The sequence below is a fragment of the Orbicella franksi genome, chromosome 8, assembly GCF_964199315.1.
Source record: "Orbicella franksi chromosome 8, jaOrbFran1.1, whole genome shotgun sequence".
In the NCBI taxonomy this organism is placed as follows: domain Eukaryota; kingdom Metazoa; phylum Cnidaria; class Anthozoa; order Scleractinia; family Merulinidae; genus Orbicella; species Orbicella franksi.
The window spans coordinates 7630736-7649994 of NC_138152.1; the positions used below are offsets into that span (position 1 = coordinate 7630736).

Consider the following 19259-nt stretch of genomic DNA (forward strand, 5'->3'; position numbering starts at 1 on the left):
GAAGATTTTACGCACAAAGAGAATTTAAAAGAGTTATCCTGCTAAGGCAAATGTTGTTGTCGCTGAAAAAAAGAAAACAAACATATAAAGTATTCCGAGATGCCCCGACTACGCTGCTCTCAGCACTAAACTTACTTTTCACCGAGACATCTTCAACTGTTATTTGATGACAAAGGAGCTTTATGGAAAACTGTAAAAATCTTCTTACAGAACTCGACAAAGTGTTATTACAATTTACGACAGTTCGGATTATCAGGAGACATTAAGACAACATGTAATGTAATATTGCAATTTGCGATAGGTACGTTAAAAAAAAAAACAACAACAACAACAACAAACAAACAAACAAACAAACAAAATACTGCAACTAACAAGGTGTGAGAAAACTTTTGGCAGACAATTTTTTTTGGCCCATTACTACTAGGTGAAGGTAATGTCTGCATACTAGCCGAGTGGCCCATCAAGCCGGAGCTTATCTATATTTCTGTATCATGAAACCACTAAAGGGGTATTCCTACTCCCCTCTGGATGAGATGGTAGTCCATCGCAGGGTTGCCCGCAGCTTAATTTAGCCGGTGCCCATTACACACCTTGGTTTAGAGAGGCACTATGAGTGTAAAGGATCTTGTCCACGAACACAACACAATGTCCCAGGCCAGGACTCGGACCCGAACCGCTCGATACGGAGATGAGCGCACTAACCATGAGGCCATCGCGCCTCCCTGGCCCATTACTAGGCAGACGACCAATTAACCTGAGGGTGGCAGAGAGGGGGGGGGGGGGAGCGGTGTCAAGATCACGTCTCATGGAAAAGAAATGGGTCCGTTCACAATTCAAGGTAAGTAAAATCGGCATTTCGCGTTTTACGAACACAAAATGGTATTTTTGCATAACTCCCAAGGACTCAGCCTTGTTATTTAGATTTCTTTATCATCCGCCCATTTCTTGTTCACCGCGCAGCAAAAAGAAATTCGAGCAAGAACACGAAGGGGGATGATTGTCCTGTCACAACGACGCAGTATTGTTAATTTCGGTCGAAAATAATAGAAGACACAACCAGAATCACAGTTCACGACGAATTTAACACTTCTTTCCCATATTTCACGGAGAATTGTTTTGAAAAATTACGGTTCACTGCTTCTAATGAAATCACGATTCACAAGAAGAAAACATTTCACGGGAAAAAAATTAGGCCATTCGCGAATCACGAAAATACCCTTTATCACCCTCTAACCTGTGGTCTGTTTCCACCGTCACCAACAACAAAAAAAATAGACAAACTGAGAGTTTCCTGAATATCTTCTTTAATTAAGTTACTCAATTGATATTTCAATAACGCTATGAATCTTGCAACAAATTCGTCTTTAATTTCTAGCGATGTTACCAAGTTTTATTCTTTAACGTTCTCTACAGTAGTAAGCCTAGTCACTCTTTTCATCGGCCACTGTTTAAATCACATGAACCTATTTTAATTTCATGATTGTGGAGCGCGGACTCAATCTGGGCACACCGACTAAAGAAAAGCGGCGGGAACATGCAAATGACCAGTGTAGTATGGTATTGTGTCACAGTAAATTAAAGCAATACTGAATCTCATCTCAAATCTCCTCGATACAGAATTCGGAAGAAGCACTGACTCATCCCCTGTCGCCTCCTGTGTCGTGGAGGGCGCTAGTCGAGAAACATGCAGTCCGAGTGATACTATACTCCGCGGAATCGTTCAATGGAAGCTTCAAGTCAGTAAGTAACATTAGCGTTGCAGCCTGCGACTCTCTTAATCAATTTTCTATGCTGTTCCAGATGTTAAGCTCTACCTATATTTTAACTTGTGAATCATCACTCCGAAGAAAATACGCAAAAATGTATACGAAATATGATGCCCTGTAGACTAATGATTAACTACCTTCTATTTCTTTGTTTTGTTCTGTTTTTAAACTCAAGTAACTACTTCTGAACCGTGTACTTATTACAAAACTGATTATATGCCATCAGTAAACCTCAAAAACCATGTCATGGATTGACTATATTCCTTATTCCATATGAAGAAAAAACTGAACTTTATGATGAATTGTATATTTTTTAGCTGTATAACATTTAATTTTACTAGTATTTACTCTAGTACAGGTAAAATCAATGTAGGATAACGATTGATAAGCAATGTGTATCACGTTAAACTAGCTAAAGATAGAGAAGCTGTTTCTGTTTTTGATTGCAGAGGTGGACAGAATTGAAGTATCGACGTTTCTGAATCACTTCTAATCGTCTTTCTTTTTTTGGTAAAAATTTGAGGTTTACTCGCTACTTACATGTAATAACTATATTCTTTGACTTAGTCAGTGCCACAATAGCGGAGAGAACAGTACGGTGTACCGTTGAAGTAATACACATAGAAAGAGCCGCAGTTTCTCACTTGAATGTTTCTGGACCAGTTACAACAGTTTGAAACCCAGTGAAAGCAGACCTCCTTGGTGACTTTGCCATCTGCCACTGTAGGATGACCACCATTTAACCAGCCGGTTGCATAAGTGTTACACCTGTGTGTAGGTGGACATGAAGTAGGCATTCTAGTTCCCGCAGCTCTTTGGAAACGGAACCAGCCAGGACCAAGTCCATTGTCGCACAAGCCGTGGATATTGCCGTGGGTCACCTTTCTGTCAGCACTGGTCAAAGATTGATAGTTTTGACATTCTGAGAAATAAAGATTTTTATCTGTTAACCAAGCTAAAATTCAATTTGGCGATTAGTTCACAATGACGTCAATTTGGAATTACATCATTACAAAGCAATTTAAAGAGGTCATTCCTGCGAGTAAGTTTGAGATGACACCGAAAGTACGTTTAACCGTGGATCTCGTGTAAAAAACTGTGTGGGTTTGACAACTATATATAACAAACAAACAGAACAATTCAAACAATGCTAAGAGCAAAATGTTGTGTTTCTTTATACATGCATTCTGTTCTTATTTAGTTTTTGTAATTTCTTAAAGTTAATGTGTTGCTTGCTCTGTCAACAAAAGGTGAGATCACACAGCACCTTGCCTTAATTACATTCAAAATTAAAGTAATAATGACAAAATAATAATAACAATAATAATAAAATGACCATAACTTTAAAAGGAAGACGACGCGTTGCTCTCTTGATAGTGCTGATGAATGACCGAAATATGCAACAAACAGACACCTTTTTGAGACAGTATGCAACTTTCTTCAACGAACAGCACTCACTAACGTTTAGTTCTCTACTGAAATACGTGTCCCTAGACCTTCTTTCGAATGCAGAAGGCTAGCATGATATTTATTTCGTTTAATCAAGAATAACTCTTTCAGCGAAAACGGTCAATGCACAGTAAAAGGTATATATCTATAAGACATTAAAAAATGTTCAAGGAGCTGGTCAGTTCCAGCTCATTTTAGCGCAATACAGTACACGCATGCGCTTCGCGCGTGCTTTAGTTAAGTAATAGACCATTCTTCTATGGGTTTACTAGCGCAATAATCCACGCGGGATGTTGGGTGAACACGAGACAAGCTTGTAACTTACAAGCCGTTAGGCGAATGATTTACAAGCTTTTCGAGTGTTCTCCCAACATCCCGAGTGGCCTCTTGCGCCGGTAAACCCATAGAAAGAATGGTCTTTCGCTTTTATGAAATACTATGGAAAAAGTCTGTCAATTAGAGGAAAATGTAGTTTACTTTCGCGATCAAGTTGCTTATTCTCACCAAATTCATGAGATGACGCGACAAACCAGTCACAGCGGCTGAAAGAAAGAAAGCACAGACTCGGCAGAGCAAAGCGACGAAATTAAGTTTTGAGAAAGGAAAGGAAAAGGTTATCGGTGAAAGGCAAAAAGTATATTAATTGACTCAAAAGTACTCTTACGGGGAAATGAAAGGGTTCGTAGGCGGAGTCGGTCATCACGAAAGTGAAAGGCTTTACGAAAAGTGTGCCAGTAGTTATTTCATGTGCTTGGCGAAATGATTCAACGCAGTGTTTAACGATAACTTTCCAAAGTTTTGCGAATGGAATAAGGCTTAGTTACAGAAACGCTGCTTCCGAAATTTATTCAGAATTTCTCTACTTATGCTGAAGGCTATGAAGTCCTTGTTTCTCTGTTTATATTTTGCTAAATGAAAACTATATTAAACTACATTAAACTACAAAATCATATATCGTGTTATGCATGCATGCATTGAGTTTAACTTAAAATTTCTGATCGAAATAAATCTTTTCCCTGCTTTTGTGACAACCCAAATTGATCAGTCTAGCCCCGCTGACTTCGTCCCCCTCAGACTGTGAAAAGCACTGAAAAAAGGGTTTAAGAGGATGGTAAAGGTGGGGTACCAATGACGCATCACGCTGAATTTTTCTATTAAATCACGCATCACGGAGAAAGTTTTTTACTAATCACGCGTCACGTAAAAAGAAGTAAGTACATCGCCAATTTTACTTTCTCGACCCTAAAAGTGTCATTAAAAGAAGAACTTTGCCGATTCAACCACGTAAATGCATCGGCAAATATGTGACCTCTCACGTGAAAACGTTTCCTACGGTATCTGTTCGAACGGCTGGAAGCACGGCAAGTGAACTAACCTACGAACAGGCTCCCAGCGAGGGGGAAAAAAAATCCGGCGGAGGCGAAACAAAAAAAAAAAAAAAAAACGGCGAGCGAAGCGAGCCGTTAAGCGCGAAAAAAGAATTCTGCGATTTGCGCTCCCCCTCGTCACCATTCCGCTCTCGGCTCTTCCCGCTCTCCCCAAGTCCATTGTCATATGAGATGCTGTGGTAGGTGTAGGTCACCTTCCTGTCAGCACTGGTTAAAGATTGATAGTTTTGACATTTTGGGAAATAAAATTTTTGTCTGTTGACCGAGCTAAACTTAAATTTGCGATTAGTTCCCAATGACGTCAATTTTAATTACATAATTACAAAGCAATATAAGGAGGCCATTGTAGGGAGTAAGTTGGGGAAGACATCGAAAGTACGTTTAACCGTGGATCTCGTGTAAAATAACTGTGTGGATTTGACAACTGTATATAACAAACAAACGGAACAATTCAAACAATGCAATGCAAAATGTTGTGTGTTTTTTATGCAGGCATTCTGTTCTTATTTAGTTTTTGTAATTTCTTAATGTTAATGTGTTGCTTGCTCTGTCAACAAAGGGTCAGATCATACAGCACCTTGCCTTAAGGTCGGCACACACGAGGGTACTAGTCCCTGCAACTAGTCCCCCAAAGAGTTTACACGAAGAGACTGGTCGCAGGGATTTGTCCCACGTACAGTTCACACGAAGCGTAAGGCGCAACAGAAAGTATATATCTATTAACATTTATAAAATGTCCAAGGAGTTAAACGCGCCATAGTTTATCAGCCCGAGCTCATTCAAGCGCAATAAAGCATGTGCCTGCGGTACGGGCAGTGTACTGCGTTAGTGTAGTGAATTCTGTTGCATGCGCGCTACTTCTCGAATTTGAGCACACCGAGGGCATATTTGTTTCTAACATTCCAGTGCAGCAGAAAGCGAAATGAGGTATTTGTTTTTGTCGCGTTCCTGGTTATGAGTAAAGGGTATATGCGATTTGAACTCCGAAGCGTGGCTGCGTAATTAAGTACTCTCCAAGAAAAACCCGTATGCGATTTGGCTCCTCCATAAACAGTAAATTACTCTGAACGCTTAGAACTGTTGAGACTAGCGACAAGCCTGACACTGGTAGATACGAGCAAACCGGAAGCGCATTTTCCGACTAGGTTGAAAATTCTGGACTACTTTAAAGACGCTCCTTTCTTGGCGAAACTTTTCCCAGTCGGGCAAGCTAAAAAAGTCCTACCATTTCTGTTCAGATCAAAATTGCGTGTCATATATTTTTTTTCTAGCTATTTTTTAAAATTACGTTTTTGGAAATGGTAAACAACTTGAGAGCGATCTCCTAACGAAAGCACCACATTTCTGCCTAGTAAGTATTAGATCTCCGCGATTCTTCCCCTTGCAAAATTTAAGATTGAAAACAGAAGAAACAAAAACACCACGTGACTTAAAGAAGGATAGACCCAATAGGAAATTATTACTCTGAATATTGCGACACAGGATGAATGCGACATATCTACCTGCCACGAGCCTGCACGTTTTTCCATCTCCAGCATAAGGATGGTTACACGAACAACTGAAGGATCCAACAGTGTTTGTACATGAAGCTGAATTGTGGCAATCGTGTACACCGCTGACGCACTCATCGATATCTATAAGCGTGGAAAAAGAAAAGTTGTGAGGTTCGTGTTAGTAACTTTTTGTTTGTTTGCTTATTTTGTTTTGTTTCTTTTTTTGGTTTACTTTTCCTCAAGGGAGGTATTACCCTTGGCATAGAAAAGTGGAACAAATAACGTTATAGAAAGTGAGGAAGGTAGTCCGAGAATTGAGCGATTTCGAGGTGGCCACATAAGAATTCCTAAACAGGTGCCAGTTGTTCAACTGGCGGATAACGCAATCCACCGGATAAATTACCTCACCTAATTAGCTGTACATGAATCTAATCACTATTTTTTGACAACACTTTATTCTCTGGATTGCAGTTGTCCTCTGGATAGCGTTATTCATCTTATGAACACCTGCGGTTTGTAGGAAGACTTGATTTTATCGATGATATGATGATTTGATGATTTTGACAATTTGAAAATAACTCGAGCATTTCACACGCCCGAGGAAATTTACTCCTTGGAAACACCAAGATGATCTTGATGTAAAAAACGTTATATAATTATTGGTTATGGCTGTGGTATTGTTAAACTTATAATGATGCATTGCACATAGTGAGACTTTCTTCTGTACGTATGGCTTCATTCTGGCGATGTTCCTTTCACTGAGAAGCCTCTTACGAATCTTCTTCTAGACATTTAAAACTCGTGCATATACAAATGTGTTATTTCAGAAAGTCGGAACCATCCGTCTAAAAATCTTTTAACATGATGCTCTGAAATTTAAACTGTCAAAACCCGGTGCATCTTTCTTATAACTTTTGGCTTTGCGACTTGTCCGGAAACTGAAGTAGATTTAACCCATTGACTAAAGTGCCGGACGTAACCGGCTGTGACAAGCGTTGGCCTTTGTTCCACTTCTGACGTCATCACCATTGACCAAAATTGATATCATATATACTCAAGGTCTGCAAGAGGAAAATACATTCCCAATGATACCCAGATCAGAGTGATCGGCCTAATAGAGCCTGAAATATGCACGAAAATGCTCGGAAATTTGAATGAAAATTTCGGAGCAAAATTTCTTGCGACTACACTTGGCTACTCCGTGGTAAAAATTGGCCGTCTCGATGATGCTTTCTCAGAAATTTTTGAACTGGAAGCAGATCCAGTGGAAGGTGAATCACTGCAGCAAAAAGATAAAAGGAGAAAAAGGAAAGGCGCATGCCCGAGCAAAAATGTCGTAAAACGCGATGCTAGTGGAAAGAAAGGCATGCTGTCATGTTGCAAATGCCTTTTATTGCGAGACATTTTTAGAAATTAATATATCGAAAACTTCGCTAGGCTTCGCACTAGTTTGCTGAAGAAAAAGGTAGGGAAAAGGATGATTAACAACTGTTTGGGATAAATGGCCTCAAATGTGATGATTTTATATGAAACTAAACCGTTAAACCATTAATTGAAATCTTCTTCAGGAAAGATGGGGATGAAAATCCGCCATGCTGAAAAATGACACGGACAAACTAAAAACAAACATAGACATAGACAGTCTGCACTGAGGTCGGTGATTGGGGAAGGCGGTCGGACAAAAAGTTTCGACTGAGCGACAAAGTAGTTGTCCACAGAATGACTATGATCGCAGGAAGGGCCGCGTGTAACAGATATCATGACTTTTAGTTTCACCTAGGACACGAACATTTTCCTGTTGGTAGGAAACCTGGAACCCGCAGACTGTTGAATGACGGGAAATGCCTTGCTCTGAAAGGACATTGTGTTTCAGTTCTCCGAAATAATGTTTGTGTTTCGAGTAGATTGGAGCTAATTTGGCTCATATCCAGGCTGAAATCTCCAAAATGTTCAAAAACGCGCAAAAAACTCCGGGAGTCAATCGGTTAACCAATTGAATGTCAATTAGTAACGTGAATAAGCTAACATGCTCGTGAGCTTGTGGGTGCTGAAAGTTAATTTTCCAGTTTCTATTAAAGAACAGATCAGTACAACTTTTGCCATCCCCAGAGTATCCAGCTTTACACGAGCAACTGCGAGATCCTGGAGTGTTATTACAGCCAGCATTGACAACACAGCATAAATAAATCATTTCAGTTTTAAAGTTCTTGTCATTTTATATATTACGACAACTCAGTCGAGCTGAGAACAGAAATATGCTAGAAATTTATGACGATACTGACGTACCACTGCAAGTTTTGCCATCTCCAGAATATCCAGCTTTACAGGCGCAAGTGTAAGATCCTGGAGTGTTACTACAGACAGCATTCACGTCACAGCTATGTGAGTTTGAAGAGCACTCGTCTACGTCTAAAATAAAGTTACAGGAGTAAATATCGCACAATAGATGGGGAAGCCGCCGGAGTAAACATAACAATTAATTGAAAAAACATAACCAACCACGATTTTGGAGCAACGGGTAACAGTTTCAATCAGTTTTAAACAGTTACACTTTTTTACGGGTCAATACTAACACTTTATATCAATTAACGTTTCAAAAGTGGTGTCACAAAGATGCCTTATCATTGATGGACAGAGTTTGGTCATTCTCATGGCAAAATGGATTACCATAACAATACAACCCATTTGGACCACCAAGAATTTTTCTACGCTTTGAAACTACATGGACGATTTGGAAAAATTACTTATGTAAGGCAGATCGAGAGCCATGTATGGATTCCCTCCATACATTTTTTTTTTCAAACTTTGCAAAATGTGCCTATTGCACTTCCACGATAAAAAAATTGAGTTCACCATGTTAATTTTGGAGTTATGAGCCCTTGAAGCTGAAATAAAGGGTGTTTTAAAAGGATGTTTTCTTTGCTATCATGGTAACCTATTTACAGTTATATAAAAGGAAGACAAAGCATCTTTAACAATGATTGAGCATTTTTAGATTTATTTACACAGGTAGCTAACCAATGCTGCTGTGTACTAAATCATGTATAGTTGTGTGAAAATGTAGAAATCTCGAGGTTGTGTTGCTCTAAGCGGTAATCAAAAAACATCAATTTGTTTTCTTCGTTAATTTCCAAGTGCGTTTAATTTGTTTGTTCCCTGGCTTGTTGGTTTCTTTGACTTACCATTGCAGTTTTGTCCGTTTCCAGTATATCCAACTTTACACGTACAGGAATACGAGCCCACAGTATTCGCACAATCCGCATTGATGTCGCAGTTATGAGTATGAGTATTACACTCGTCCAGGTCTGCAACAATTTAACACAACATTGAACAACCTACATGTAGTCTATTAAGCCTAAATCTGTAAGATTTCCTGATCTTTAGGCGCATATCTTTTTTTTTTTTTTTTTGGAAATTATTCTTTGCGGCTGCTACTCTCTTTCTCAAAAGCACTGTTAACAGTGCGTTTTCTCCGCAAAACTAAATCCATACGCGTATCTTGGTCACTCAATCCACCGGTCAATCAGTTAATAAATCACGATCGATCAACGGCACCTGTAAAACAAGTAATGTTAAAGCACTTATTGCATGGCACGTCCTTCCAAGTCTATCCATGCCTCGCTCCTAGGGTATGCACACAGTCTTGTCCGCCCTAAATGCGCGTTTTTTGTTTTCTTTTATTCTTTTTTTTTTTTTAATGGAAATTGTTATTGTTCGGAACTATTACTCTCTACCTCAAAAGTGCTGTTAACAATAAGCTTTCCCAGCAAAAACTTACTTAATAAACATACTTTAATCAATCGGCCTACCAATAAGTCAGTTAATAAATGGCGATCGATTATGAGAACAATAGATTTCTCACCCGTAAAGCAAGTAAAGTTGAAGCAGTTATTGCAGGGTACGTCATTCCGAGTGTATCCATGCCTCGTTCCTAGAGTGTGCACACAGTCTTCGTTGTTCCAGTCGTTTGGTTGCTTTGGAGCCCAGAACCTAAAGCTGCTAATTTCTTTGTTTGTCCAAACAAAAGAGCCTTCAACACTGCGGTCATTCAGCCCTATCCAGGACTTATCGCCGTCATGACGGTGCTGAATAAACACATTCTCCTCCTGGTTGTGTACAGTTACCAGATCAGAGTCCATCGCAGAACAGTTTGACTCAGCGGTCAGCCACGAAGCGCATGCGGGACTCGTGAAGTAGCAATAACCACCAAAGTAGGTCCACCCTGGCTGACAAATGTCTGTAGATAGCAAGAAATGCACCATAAGTGAGAGAGGCCAATTAAGTGATTGCCCTGTAGTTGTGTTTTCAGAGACACCTATCTGTTTGTATTACACGGCCAGGCTTCCATTTTAACATGTTTTGCCCCCCTCACCAAAAATTTGGTTGCATTTTTCTTTTTTAAGATAAATATCTGCCCTTGAAACAACGTGAGACCAAAACTCATACATCGCTGCTAAAGGAAAAACTAAAACCATCAAGACATCTGTGTTTCCCTACCTGAAAGAACAGCGTATGAGATGGACAGAGGATCGTACTTTTTCGCGTACAATTCCTTTAAACAAACTCGGACACCGGTCCTGTTGATGTACTACAAGAAAGAGTAAAACAAGATCAGTAGTGTCCAAGAATGAAATTAAAATGGACATTACTTCACAATGGTTACTAGCATATTTCTAGTATATAATTTATTAAACCACGGCAAAAAATTCCAAAACTCATAACTCGCTCAAATAAAGCTTTGACATGTCAGACAAGTGCCTTAAGTATGAAGGGTGCAACACACAGTGCAGTTTTTCTTTTAACCCCCCCCCCCCTCCCCACCGCCCTCCCACCAACTACAGACTCTTATTCCTACATGCATAAGTTATTCACCTTAAGGTGTATGCAACCTTTAAGAGTATTTGTCTAAACCATTTGGTCTTAAAAAGACCGGAATGCATTTTGACCATTTTGGTGCGCAATAGGGTATGTGTTGTCGTGTAGTCTTGAGCTTTATATGCTATTTAGGTGGAACTAATTAATTTCCTCATTTACGTAGGAATTTTTTCACGTTGTTTCCAAGAAGAGCCAGTGGGTGCCAATAACATAATCCGTAAAATTTGGTGGAACTTTTAATTATTAAGTTGCATGCGCACTCTAATTTTGCTATAAACCTATTTCCATAAACAGCGGAGTGTAAATATAAGGCCTTCATCCTACCTCTACCCAAGCGGTTATTCCATTGTGTACTGGTTGTTGATTTCCACCGCTAGTTGAATGGTTCGCGGAAACAAATACGTTCGGGGTGCTGTTATACTTCCTAGCAAAGCGAATATCCTACAGAAACATTAATATTCTCATTACATTTGTCATTGCATCCAATAAGAAACCTTTGGAGTTAGTTGCCAATGCAGGTTCACTGGTACATAGTTTCAAGCAAACTCTTAAATTTACTTTGACCAATTTAATCAGCAAAATGCAGATGTTCCTTGTTAAAAAGACTCTGATACTGACCTTGCAGAAAGCATTGTTGTAATCTGCAGGAGGATGCTGGGCGTTAGCAAAATAGACTGAACTATGCTCTTTTAAAAGAGAAAAGAAAAAGTTTACAGTTATGAGCAAATCCGAAAAAAAAAAAAAAAAATGGGTGAATAACTGCATTGCTACAACCGTATTTAACTAAAATATACATTACTATAGAGTAAACCCTACCAGAGATTGCAACTCAGCCAGCCCGAACGTTCCCTAAATATATAAGGGCATATTCTTGTGGCCCAGTTCTATAAAGGTCCCATTTGGTGGAAGCTGTGACACTTACAACATGAACATCTTCGTGCGATCCTGCGTAGTTCTGCAGCTCTCTCAAACAAACTTTGAATGAAGATTGCGTGACGTCTTCAATCCACACGCTGGCAGCGTCACGCTTAAGTCCGGCATGATGATGCGCAGCAGTTACAAATACTGAGGGTATCACTGAAAACTTCCCCTGCATGGAAAACAAACAAAAGGAGTTAATAAAGCAAACAAACAAAAATCAGGACATTCTTTGTTTCGTTTAAAAAAACCGATGGAAAATTGATAGCTTTACAAGTCGTTCCAGTCCACCATTGTGATATTCGTACTTCCCCGGCAACACCACCCACTGGAGTCCCTTGGTACGCCATCCAATCAACTGTCACGTTAGCATGTGATTTCCGCTCATTGTAGCCTGCCGTCATCACACACGTAGTGAATCGATCATAACTGACATTTTCAATCCACGACACAGCGGCATCATGTACATATGACTTGTCACTGGTGTCAATATGATTGACAGTGGCCTGAACTTCAAGTGGTTTGTCTGGATAGAACACATAAGGCTTAAGGCGGATAACTTCACAATGCGAATATCCCAGTGAAGGAATATGTGGCATGTGACTGCGACCTCGTTGGAAAGGAAATCCTTAAAAACATAATAAGAAAAATCATAAGTCAGAAGAAATGGTTGAATTTACTAGTTGTACACAAGTCGATGGTATCATCATCATTACAATGTCGATTATTGATGTCGTCAAACGATTCATTTTAAAACAAATCAAAATATTAAATTCTGACCTTCACAACTACCAGGGTGTTGAACGGAAAAGTTCAATTGCAGAAGACACATTTCCTGTCGAAAAAAACACTCATTGTCGTATGTTGTGCCATTTGATGAACAGACGGGTTCTTGGTACGATGGACAACTGTCCTCGGCAACGCAACGAGCATTAAGAGGTCCAAACGCTTTACACAGACAGTGATAATGGCATGTCACATTGATACAGGGATTCAAGTCTGGCAAAAAATAAAAAATAAATAAATAAATAAATAAAAAATAAAATAAATCAAATCAAATCAAATCATATCATATCATATCAATCAATCAATCAATCAATCAATCAATCAGTTAATCAATCAATCAGTGAATAAATCTTTAACTAAGTAATATTGTTTTGAGACAAATACGAACGGAAATCTCAAGCTGACGTTTCTAGGTTGTTTCAAGTTATATGTGCAAATAAATTACACTTAAAAGAGAAATAGTATTAATTTTTTTTTCACGGTTATTTATTATTTACGCCTTGAAATCTTTAGTTTCGGGTGTATATCTGTTTTTTTTTTTTTCAATCTTTTATCACAAAGTTTGCGTGCAATTTTTCTTCGCTTGTTAAAGACGTTATTAACTTTCATCCTCAAACCTTAGCTTGGCATTCTTAACTGTATGCAGATGGAATGTTGCTGACTGCCTACCTCCAGTGATCATGTAGTCCACAGTGATAACATCGTTGTTGTTGGCGTCACTGTTGTAATTCTTCACACACATCTGTGCCTCAGTTGTAGATGTATGCTGAATTATAAAGGTAAAATTATTGCGAGCGTTTCTACCCTTTTTTAGTCCACTCAGATACAGAGATTTTCGAATATTACAAAAGGAGGTTCGGAAGAAATTTATGATATGATTTGTGCTTTGATTGATTAATACTAGGGCCAGTAATGACTACGGACCGATTTCGTACCTCCAAAAACAAAGCATAATAATAATAATAATAATAATAATAATAATAATAATAATAACAATAACAATAAAATAAAATAAAATAAAATAAAATAAAATAATAATAATAATGATAAAAATCTTAATTACAAACCATAGAAAATAAACGGTGTTAAGTCCTCTCGAGTGCACAAAGTGTGCCCAATTATCTTGCAACGTATTGCTTACCTCAACCCAAGCAGTAACGGCATTACAATGTGACCCAGACAGATGAGAACTGTTATTGTTGTCACTGCGCTTTGGCGTCACCAACACAACTGGAGGAGCATAAAATGGCTCTGTGAAGTTTATTGTCTGCAGTTTTAAAGGAAATAGTACTATAAATATTGTTCAGTTCTACAACCAAGGGAGTCTTTTATAATGGAAACAAAATACAAATTGGACATGTCTGATAAGTGATGGACTTTCTAACACTGTCGATTTTCATCAGTCGATCTATCAGAGAAACCTCTCTATAAACTAGGAAGACAGGGCTTTGGAAACTATTTGCTCGCCACATTGTTGCAATAATAGATGATTCTGTTTTGTTCAAACATCAGCACAACGTTGACTTGAAAAAGGGAAAATGAAAATGAATTGTCGCAACTGACCACTTTCCATGGAAGCTTACTGTTGTTTTGTTGTTGCTCTTCCCATCCCCTATATGAGTATCGGTAACATTATCTAGTTAATCCTTACTTGACAGAAAGCGTAGTTATCTTGATGAGATGGTGAGTTTGTATTGGTAAACACGAGGCTGTCAGTTACGGTAAAATTGTCAACTCTCAGATTCGTGAATGCCATCCAATTCTGCAATAGAATTTGGAATCAAGTAATGAGAAATAATTCAGTAATTGCTAAATAACAAAATAAATCAGTGAAAAGTTCTTCAAAGTTTAGAAGTGTTAGGCCAATAGGGCCAACAAAGAAATTATGAACACAGGGAATTTCAGTATAAGTGCATACAAATATTTCTTGTGTTTTGTTTCCTTTTGGCTTTTTTAAAATTTTTAAAATGTAAATGTCTTATATATTTGGTGAAAAAATAAACAAACAAACAAACAAACAGAGACACAACGAAATAAGCAACATCTTAAACAGCATGAAAATTGAAAATAAACCGGGATTTTTTGGTTTTGACGACAACTACATATCGTTTTCCTTTTTGCCTAGATTTGTTATTTGGGAGAGAAAAGGTGATCTTGTTGATTGACAGATATTAAGAATTATCCAGTAAAAGAGAATTAATATCTAGCTCACTCACTATTTTGATGTTTTTATGAGGTCCATCGAAAATCTTAGCTCCTCGGAGGCAAATTTTAAAATTGTCTACACTCAACTCCTCCACCCACACAGCCATGGCATCCTGGGGTCTCTTGGGAATTTGGTGACCAGCTGTTACAAATATGTTTGGAGGAGTAGAGAAACGCTGGAATAAATAAAAAAAAAATAGATAAAAATGAACGAGAAAAAGAAAAGGTAGAAGAGGATTTCATTGGATGGAAGCATTTACAGTAGTTAATTGACCAAATATTACAGATAATTAGAAAGAATTTGATTAACGAGCGATTGAATAAAAAGTAAAAGCAAAACAAACTCAACAAGCACGATGGGTAAAGGAGTAATGAGGCAAAGACAAAAATCGAGGAAGTCCGAAAAAAGTGAAACCAGGGAGCGAGGGATCAAGCCAGGGAGACACCAAGGCAACGATGCAACGAGGTAACGAGGCAACGAATCAACGAGGAAACGAGGCAACGAGGAAACGAAGCAACCAGGTAACAACGAAAAGAGAGAGAGACGGAGAGAGGGAACGAGGGAACGAGAGAACAAGAGAAGCAGAGAACAGGGGAACGAGGAAACGGGAGAACGAGGGAACGAAAGAACCAGCCAACGAGGGAACGAGGGAACAAGGGAACGAGGCAACGAGGCAACGAGGCAACGAGGCAACGAGGCAACGAGGCAACGAGGCAACGAGGCAACGAGGCAACGAGGCAACGAGGCAACGAGGCAACGAGGCAACGAGGCAACGAGGCAACGAGGCAACGAGGCAACGAGGCAACGAGGCAACGAGGCAACGAGGCAACGAGGCAACGAGGCAACGAGGCAACGAGGCAACGAGGCAACGAGGCAACGAGGCAACGAGGAAGTGAATAGGCGAGGAAATAAAGAAGCTACGAAAATATATGCTTTTGTAAACTGCAACCTTTCTCTTCGCTGATTCTGCTTAACTTAACTTTTCCTTTGTTGAGAAATAATAATTAGCTGAAATCAAAGGGAAAATGCAATGCTTACCTGCTGAAAAACGATCCTCTTGCATTCCGTCCCCGTTGTCCAAGAATTTAAAGATGTAGTACCAATCTGAGATCCTCGCAGCGAAGCCTGGAAGGATAACCAGTTTACTTCCACCGTCCTGTTGGAACCATTTCCGAATTCAAGGACACAAGCTGTGAATTCGCTTGCTGTAACAGTTTCAACCCAGACTGCAGCGCCGTTCCGAGGCGTTTGGCTCTTTACGGTATGGCCAACTGAGGCGAGAACCGATACTTGCTGTCCGCCGTAAAAGGGGCTTGGGAAGTAGATCACCTTGCAAGCAAATAGTCCTGGTGTGCTGGTAGTTATGTTATCTTTTCCAGCTTTGAAACCGAGTGCTGTGAAGGAATAACGAACGATTTGTTTTTGTCTTTGATAAATTACGATGGAAGCTCTTAATCGGTGCGCCCCACCCTCAATTCCCTTCCACTTGAAATTTCTTCCATAAAGCATAAAATAATCTTCAACTGGCGATTAATATAAGGTACACGATCGCGGAACTTTAAGAGAAAAACTATCATACCTTCGGTGGCTGGAGCAAGTGCACAAATGAACAAGAAACTGGAACGAAGTAGATCGGGTGTTTGCGCACAGACGACATCTTACTCCGAATGAAAGGGAACTGTACTCTGATGTGCGTTAAAATGACTACAAGAGCTATCTGTGCATAAGTACTGACTGTCAAGTGGAATTATAAGATTATCATAATGACAATGATGGCAAATAGCCCGTTTTTCTGTGTTATTTTGGAGATGCTTGATATTTGGTGGGGAGGTGGGTAGAGGTGCTTGGTCCGTAGACTAATGGCCATAATTATTGCATGTTTTGTAATTAAGATGTAGGATTGACCTGATTTCTCCATCGCAATTGGGAATTTGTGCAGGTCGTTGACAAAACAGCAAAAGAGAAATTTCGCATTTGCAAATTCTTGTCCTGACAGAAGTTATTTTCAGACCACACCCTATATCCCTTTTACTCATTTGCGCCTACCCCCTTTTCAACAAAGATTAAAATCAAAATTCATAAAAAAAAGTCTCCAGCCGTAAGCATCTCTCATTTTAATATAACAAATCAATCTCTCGTCTTTGAGTTTCTAATTTTCGATTATAAATGAACTTTTTGTCTTCCTTGCATATTTCGTGTTTGTCTGGCATGCTAGTGCCTGTGGCCTAATACACAGTGAATGGGTCAGCAAATCGTTTAAGAAAATGTTATGTTATGTTATATTTGGACTATCGTTGCCGCAGGTCTTCCGTTTTTAAAATTCAGTCAAGGCCCTCACATGTTGAAATAAAGTGAGACTGTCTGCAGTTTTTTGTTTGGTTTTGCCTTATTTTTGCAAAATATTTTATTTGATCTATCTTAACGTCATTATTTTGTAATTCATGTTCTCTCTCAGTCTAGTTTCATTCAAAGCTAATGGTAACATGTTTCGTTTGTTTTATGTTAACATGCTTTTTTTATATGAGAAATGGCTTATAAGTAGTAAAAAGTAAAGCAAAAAAGACCATTTAAACAAGAATGCTGTATTATCTCACGTAACATAACAGTTAAATCAATTATTTTAATTTGTTGGACTTGGTTGTAACTCCAGTGCTCCAACATCGATAGCGATAGAAATGAGCTCCGGTGTCGATTTGTCTAATGGATATTGAGTTAGTGTAAGGAATGTTAAAATAATAGTGTCGTGGTTAAGCACATCAGGCAAGCTGTAGAGATAGCCCGTTTGATTCAATTGTTTTTACAACAATCGACGACGACCTAATGGGTTTATATTTATGCCTTGAAAGATGTGGAAAAAGTCGTGAAAAACTGCGATAGAAGTGATATTTCACTTGCAAATTACTTTCGTCTGTTCTACCTCCCATGCACCGCTCGATTCTATTGTTTATAAACCAATCAGATACTAGCAGGTAACTTGTATTGTGTCCTAAATAAATCCCTAGGCCCAATGATGACATCGATGCTCTAAATTTTGACAGCTCGGTTTTAAACCCGGTGATATATTTCGTGTGATTTCGACAATTAAAGCGCCTGCATGTGATTTCTAAACTACATGCGATTCAGGAAGAAAGCGGAAGTCACGCCATGCCTTGCACATGCTCCGAATCGTGAGGCTACCTTTTAAGATTTCCTCTTTCTGTTCACGTTCATTAATGCTTGTCACTTCGTCAATAAATAAGTTAACATCACAAGTATAGCAGTTGTTATTGGGGATATCGCTCGCATGTCGGTTTCATGGATTTGTAATTTTATCGAAGAAACCACGACTTCTTTCAAAGCTTTTAACCTTTACCCACAACCGTATGACAGCTTTTCTGCAGATTTCACAATCGCGCAGGTAAATACAAAGATTGTTTAATCTCGGCTTTCTGGGAAAAAGGCAAAAGATTTTATTCGTTCTAAAACTAACATCAATTTACTATTGCCCCTTAGCAATAAAAAAGATGAAAAAAAGCACGAGTACAAGCGCATGTTAAGAAAAAGATCACCCGTTCACTGTTCTACAATTTATGAACTTTAATGCGGTTTTTAGAGATTGCAGATTGATTTGTAGAGATTGCCTACTATTTGGTGTAAAGCCCGTTGATCTATAACAATTTTTTGAAGTAAAATCGTATTCTGGCTCCTGAAGAAGTCCAGTTTACGCCGTTTATGAATGAAGAAAATTATCAATGAGACATCTATAGAAGAATGAAAATTAACTCTGGCAACGAATTTGCGAAACTCTAGCTAGTAAAGTATTTAAAAGCTGATTACAGCGCAGGAAAATGGCCCTTATTAAAGACGGACTAAGCGTTTTAGTGAGTTATAAAAGTTCAGTTCTTCTCAATGATGGCATAAGTTAATTTTAATGTAAATTCTGATAATTTGGTGCTGTGTCAAAACAATATCACTAAGTTCATGATCTTCTCCGTTTTCGTCACATTCCTGCTGGTTAATGTGTTGGAAATGTAAAGAGAAATATAAGTTTGATCACTTCTGGTAATTAAAGGGCTAAAAGTGCTGGACAACGGTCCGTGATATGCGAAATGTCTCGATACTTTTCGATGTTAGTTTTACACTATATGTATAGAATTAGGCGAAATTAAAGTAGATTCGTACTTGCTTTGAGACATGCATGTCTTAACTCAGCAAGGAAAATGCGCTCGGATAGGGAGCGCTTAATTATTTCAGGTGTTTAGATTGGCCTCCACATAACGTGCCTGGAATGCGTCAACAAATCAGTTAGAGAGCTCGAGAGCAGCCTGTGAGAAGGATCTATAGGATTGTATTGTTCGTTGTGTATTTCTTTATCATGGTTTGCCGACTTTTCTGTTTT

At 38.8% G+C, this 19259-nt stretch overlaps 1 long non-coding RNA gene and 1 pseudogene across 2 annotated transcripts; one reads left to right on the top strand and one right to left on the bottom strand.

Annotated features, from left to right (window-relative positions):
• The first annotated feature begins 776 nt into the window (after positions 1-776).
• On the top strand, positions 777-1851 carry LOC145495587 (uncharacterized). The gene is made up of 2 exons (XR_014050451.1): positions 777-1243; positions 1286-1851. It is a non-coding gene; the product is annotated as an uncharacterized LOC145495587 (long non-coding RNA).
• A 58-nt stretch (positions 1852-1909) lies between these two features.
• On the bottom strand, positions 1910-19091 carry LOC145495573 (uncharacterized; annotated as a pseudogene). The gene is made up of 17 exons (XR_014050441.1): positions 16461-19091; positions 15920-16275; positions 14892-15056; positions 14327-14437; positions 13817-13942; positions 13345-13441; positions 12670-12888; positions 12141-12517; positions 11863-12061; positions 11590-11669; positions 11296-11412; positions 10594-10684; positions 9959-10333; positions 9279-9401; positions 8383-8505; positions 6106-6237; positions 1910-2688 (listed from the first exon to the last, which is right to left on the bottom strand). The product of XR_014050441.1 is annotated as an uncharacterized LOC145495573 (transcript).
• Between the last annotated feature and the right edge of the window lie 168 nt (positions 19092-19259).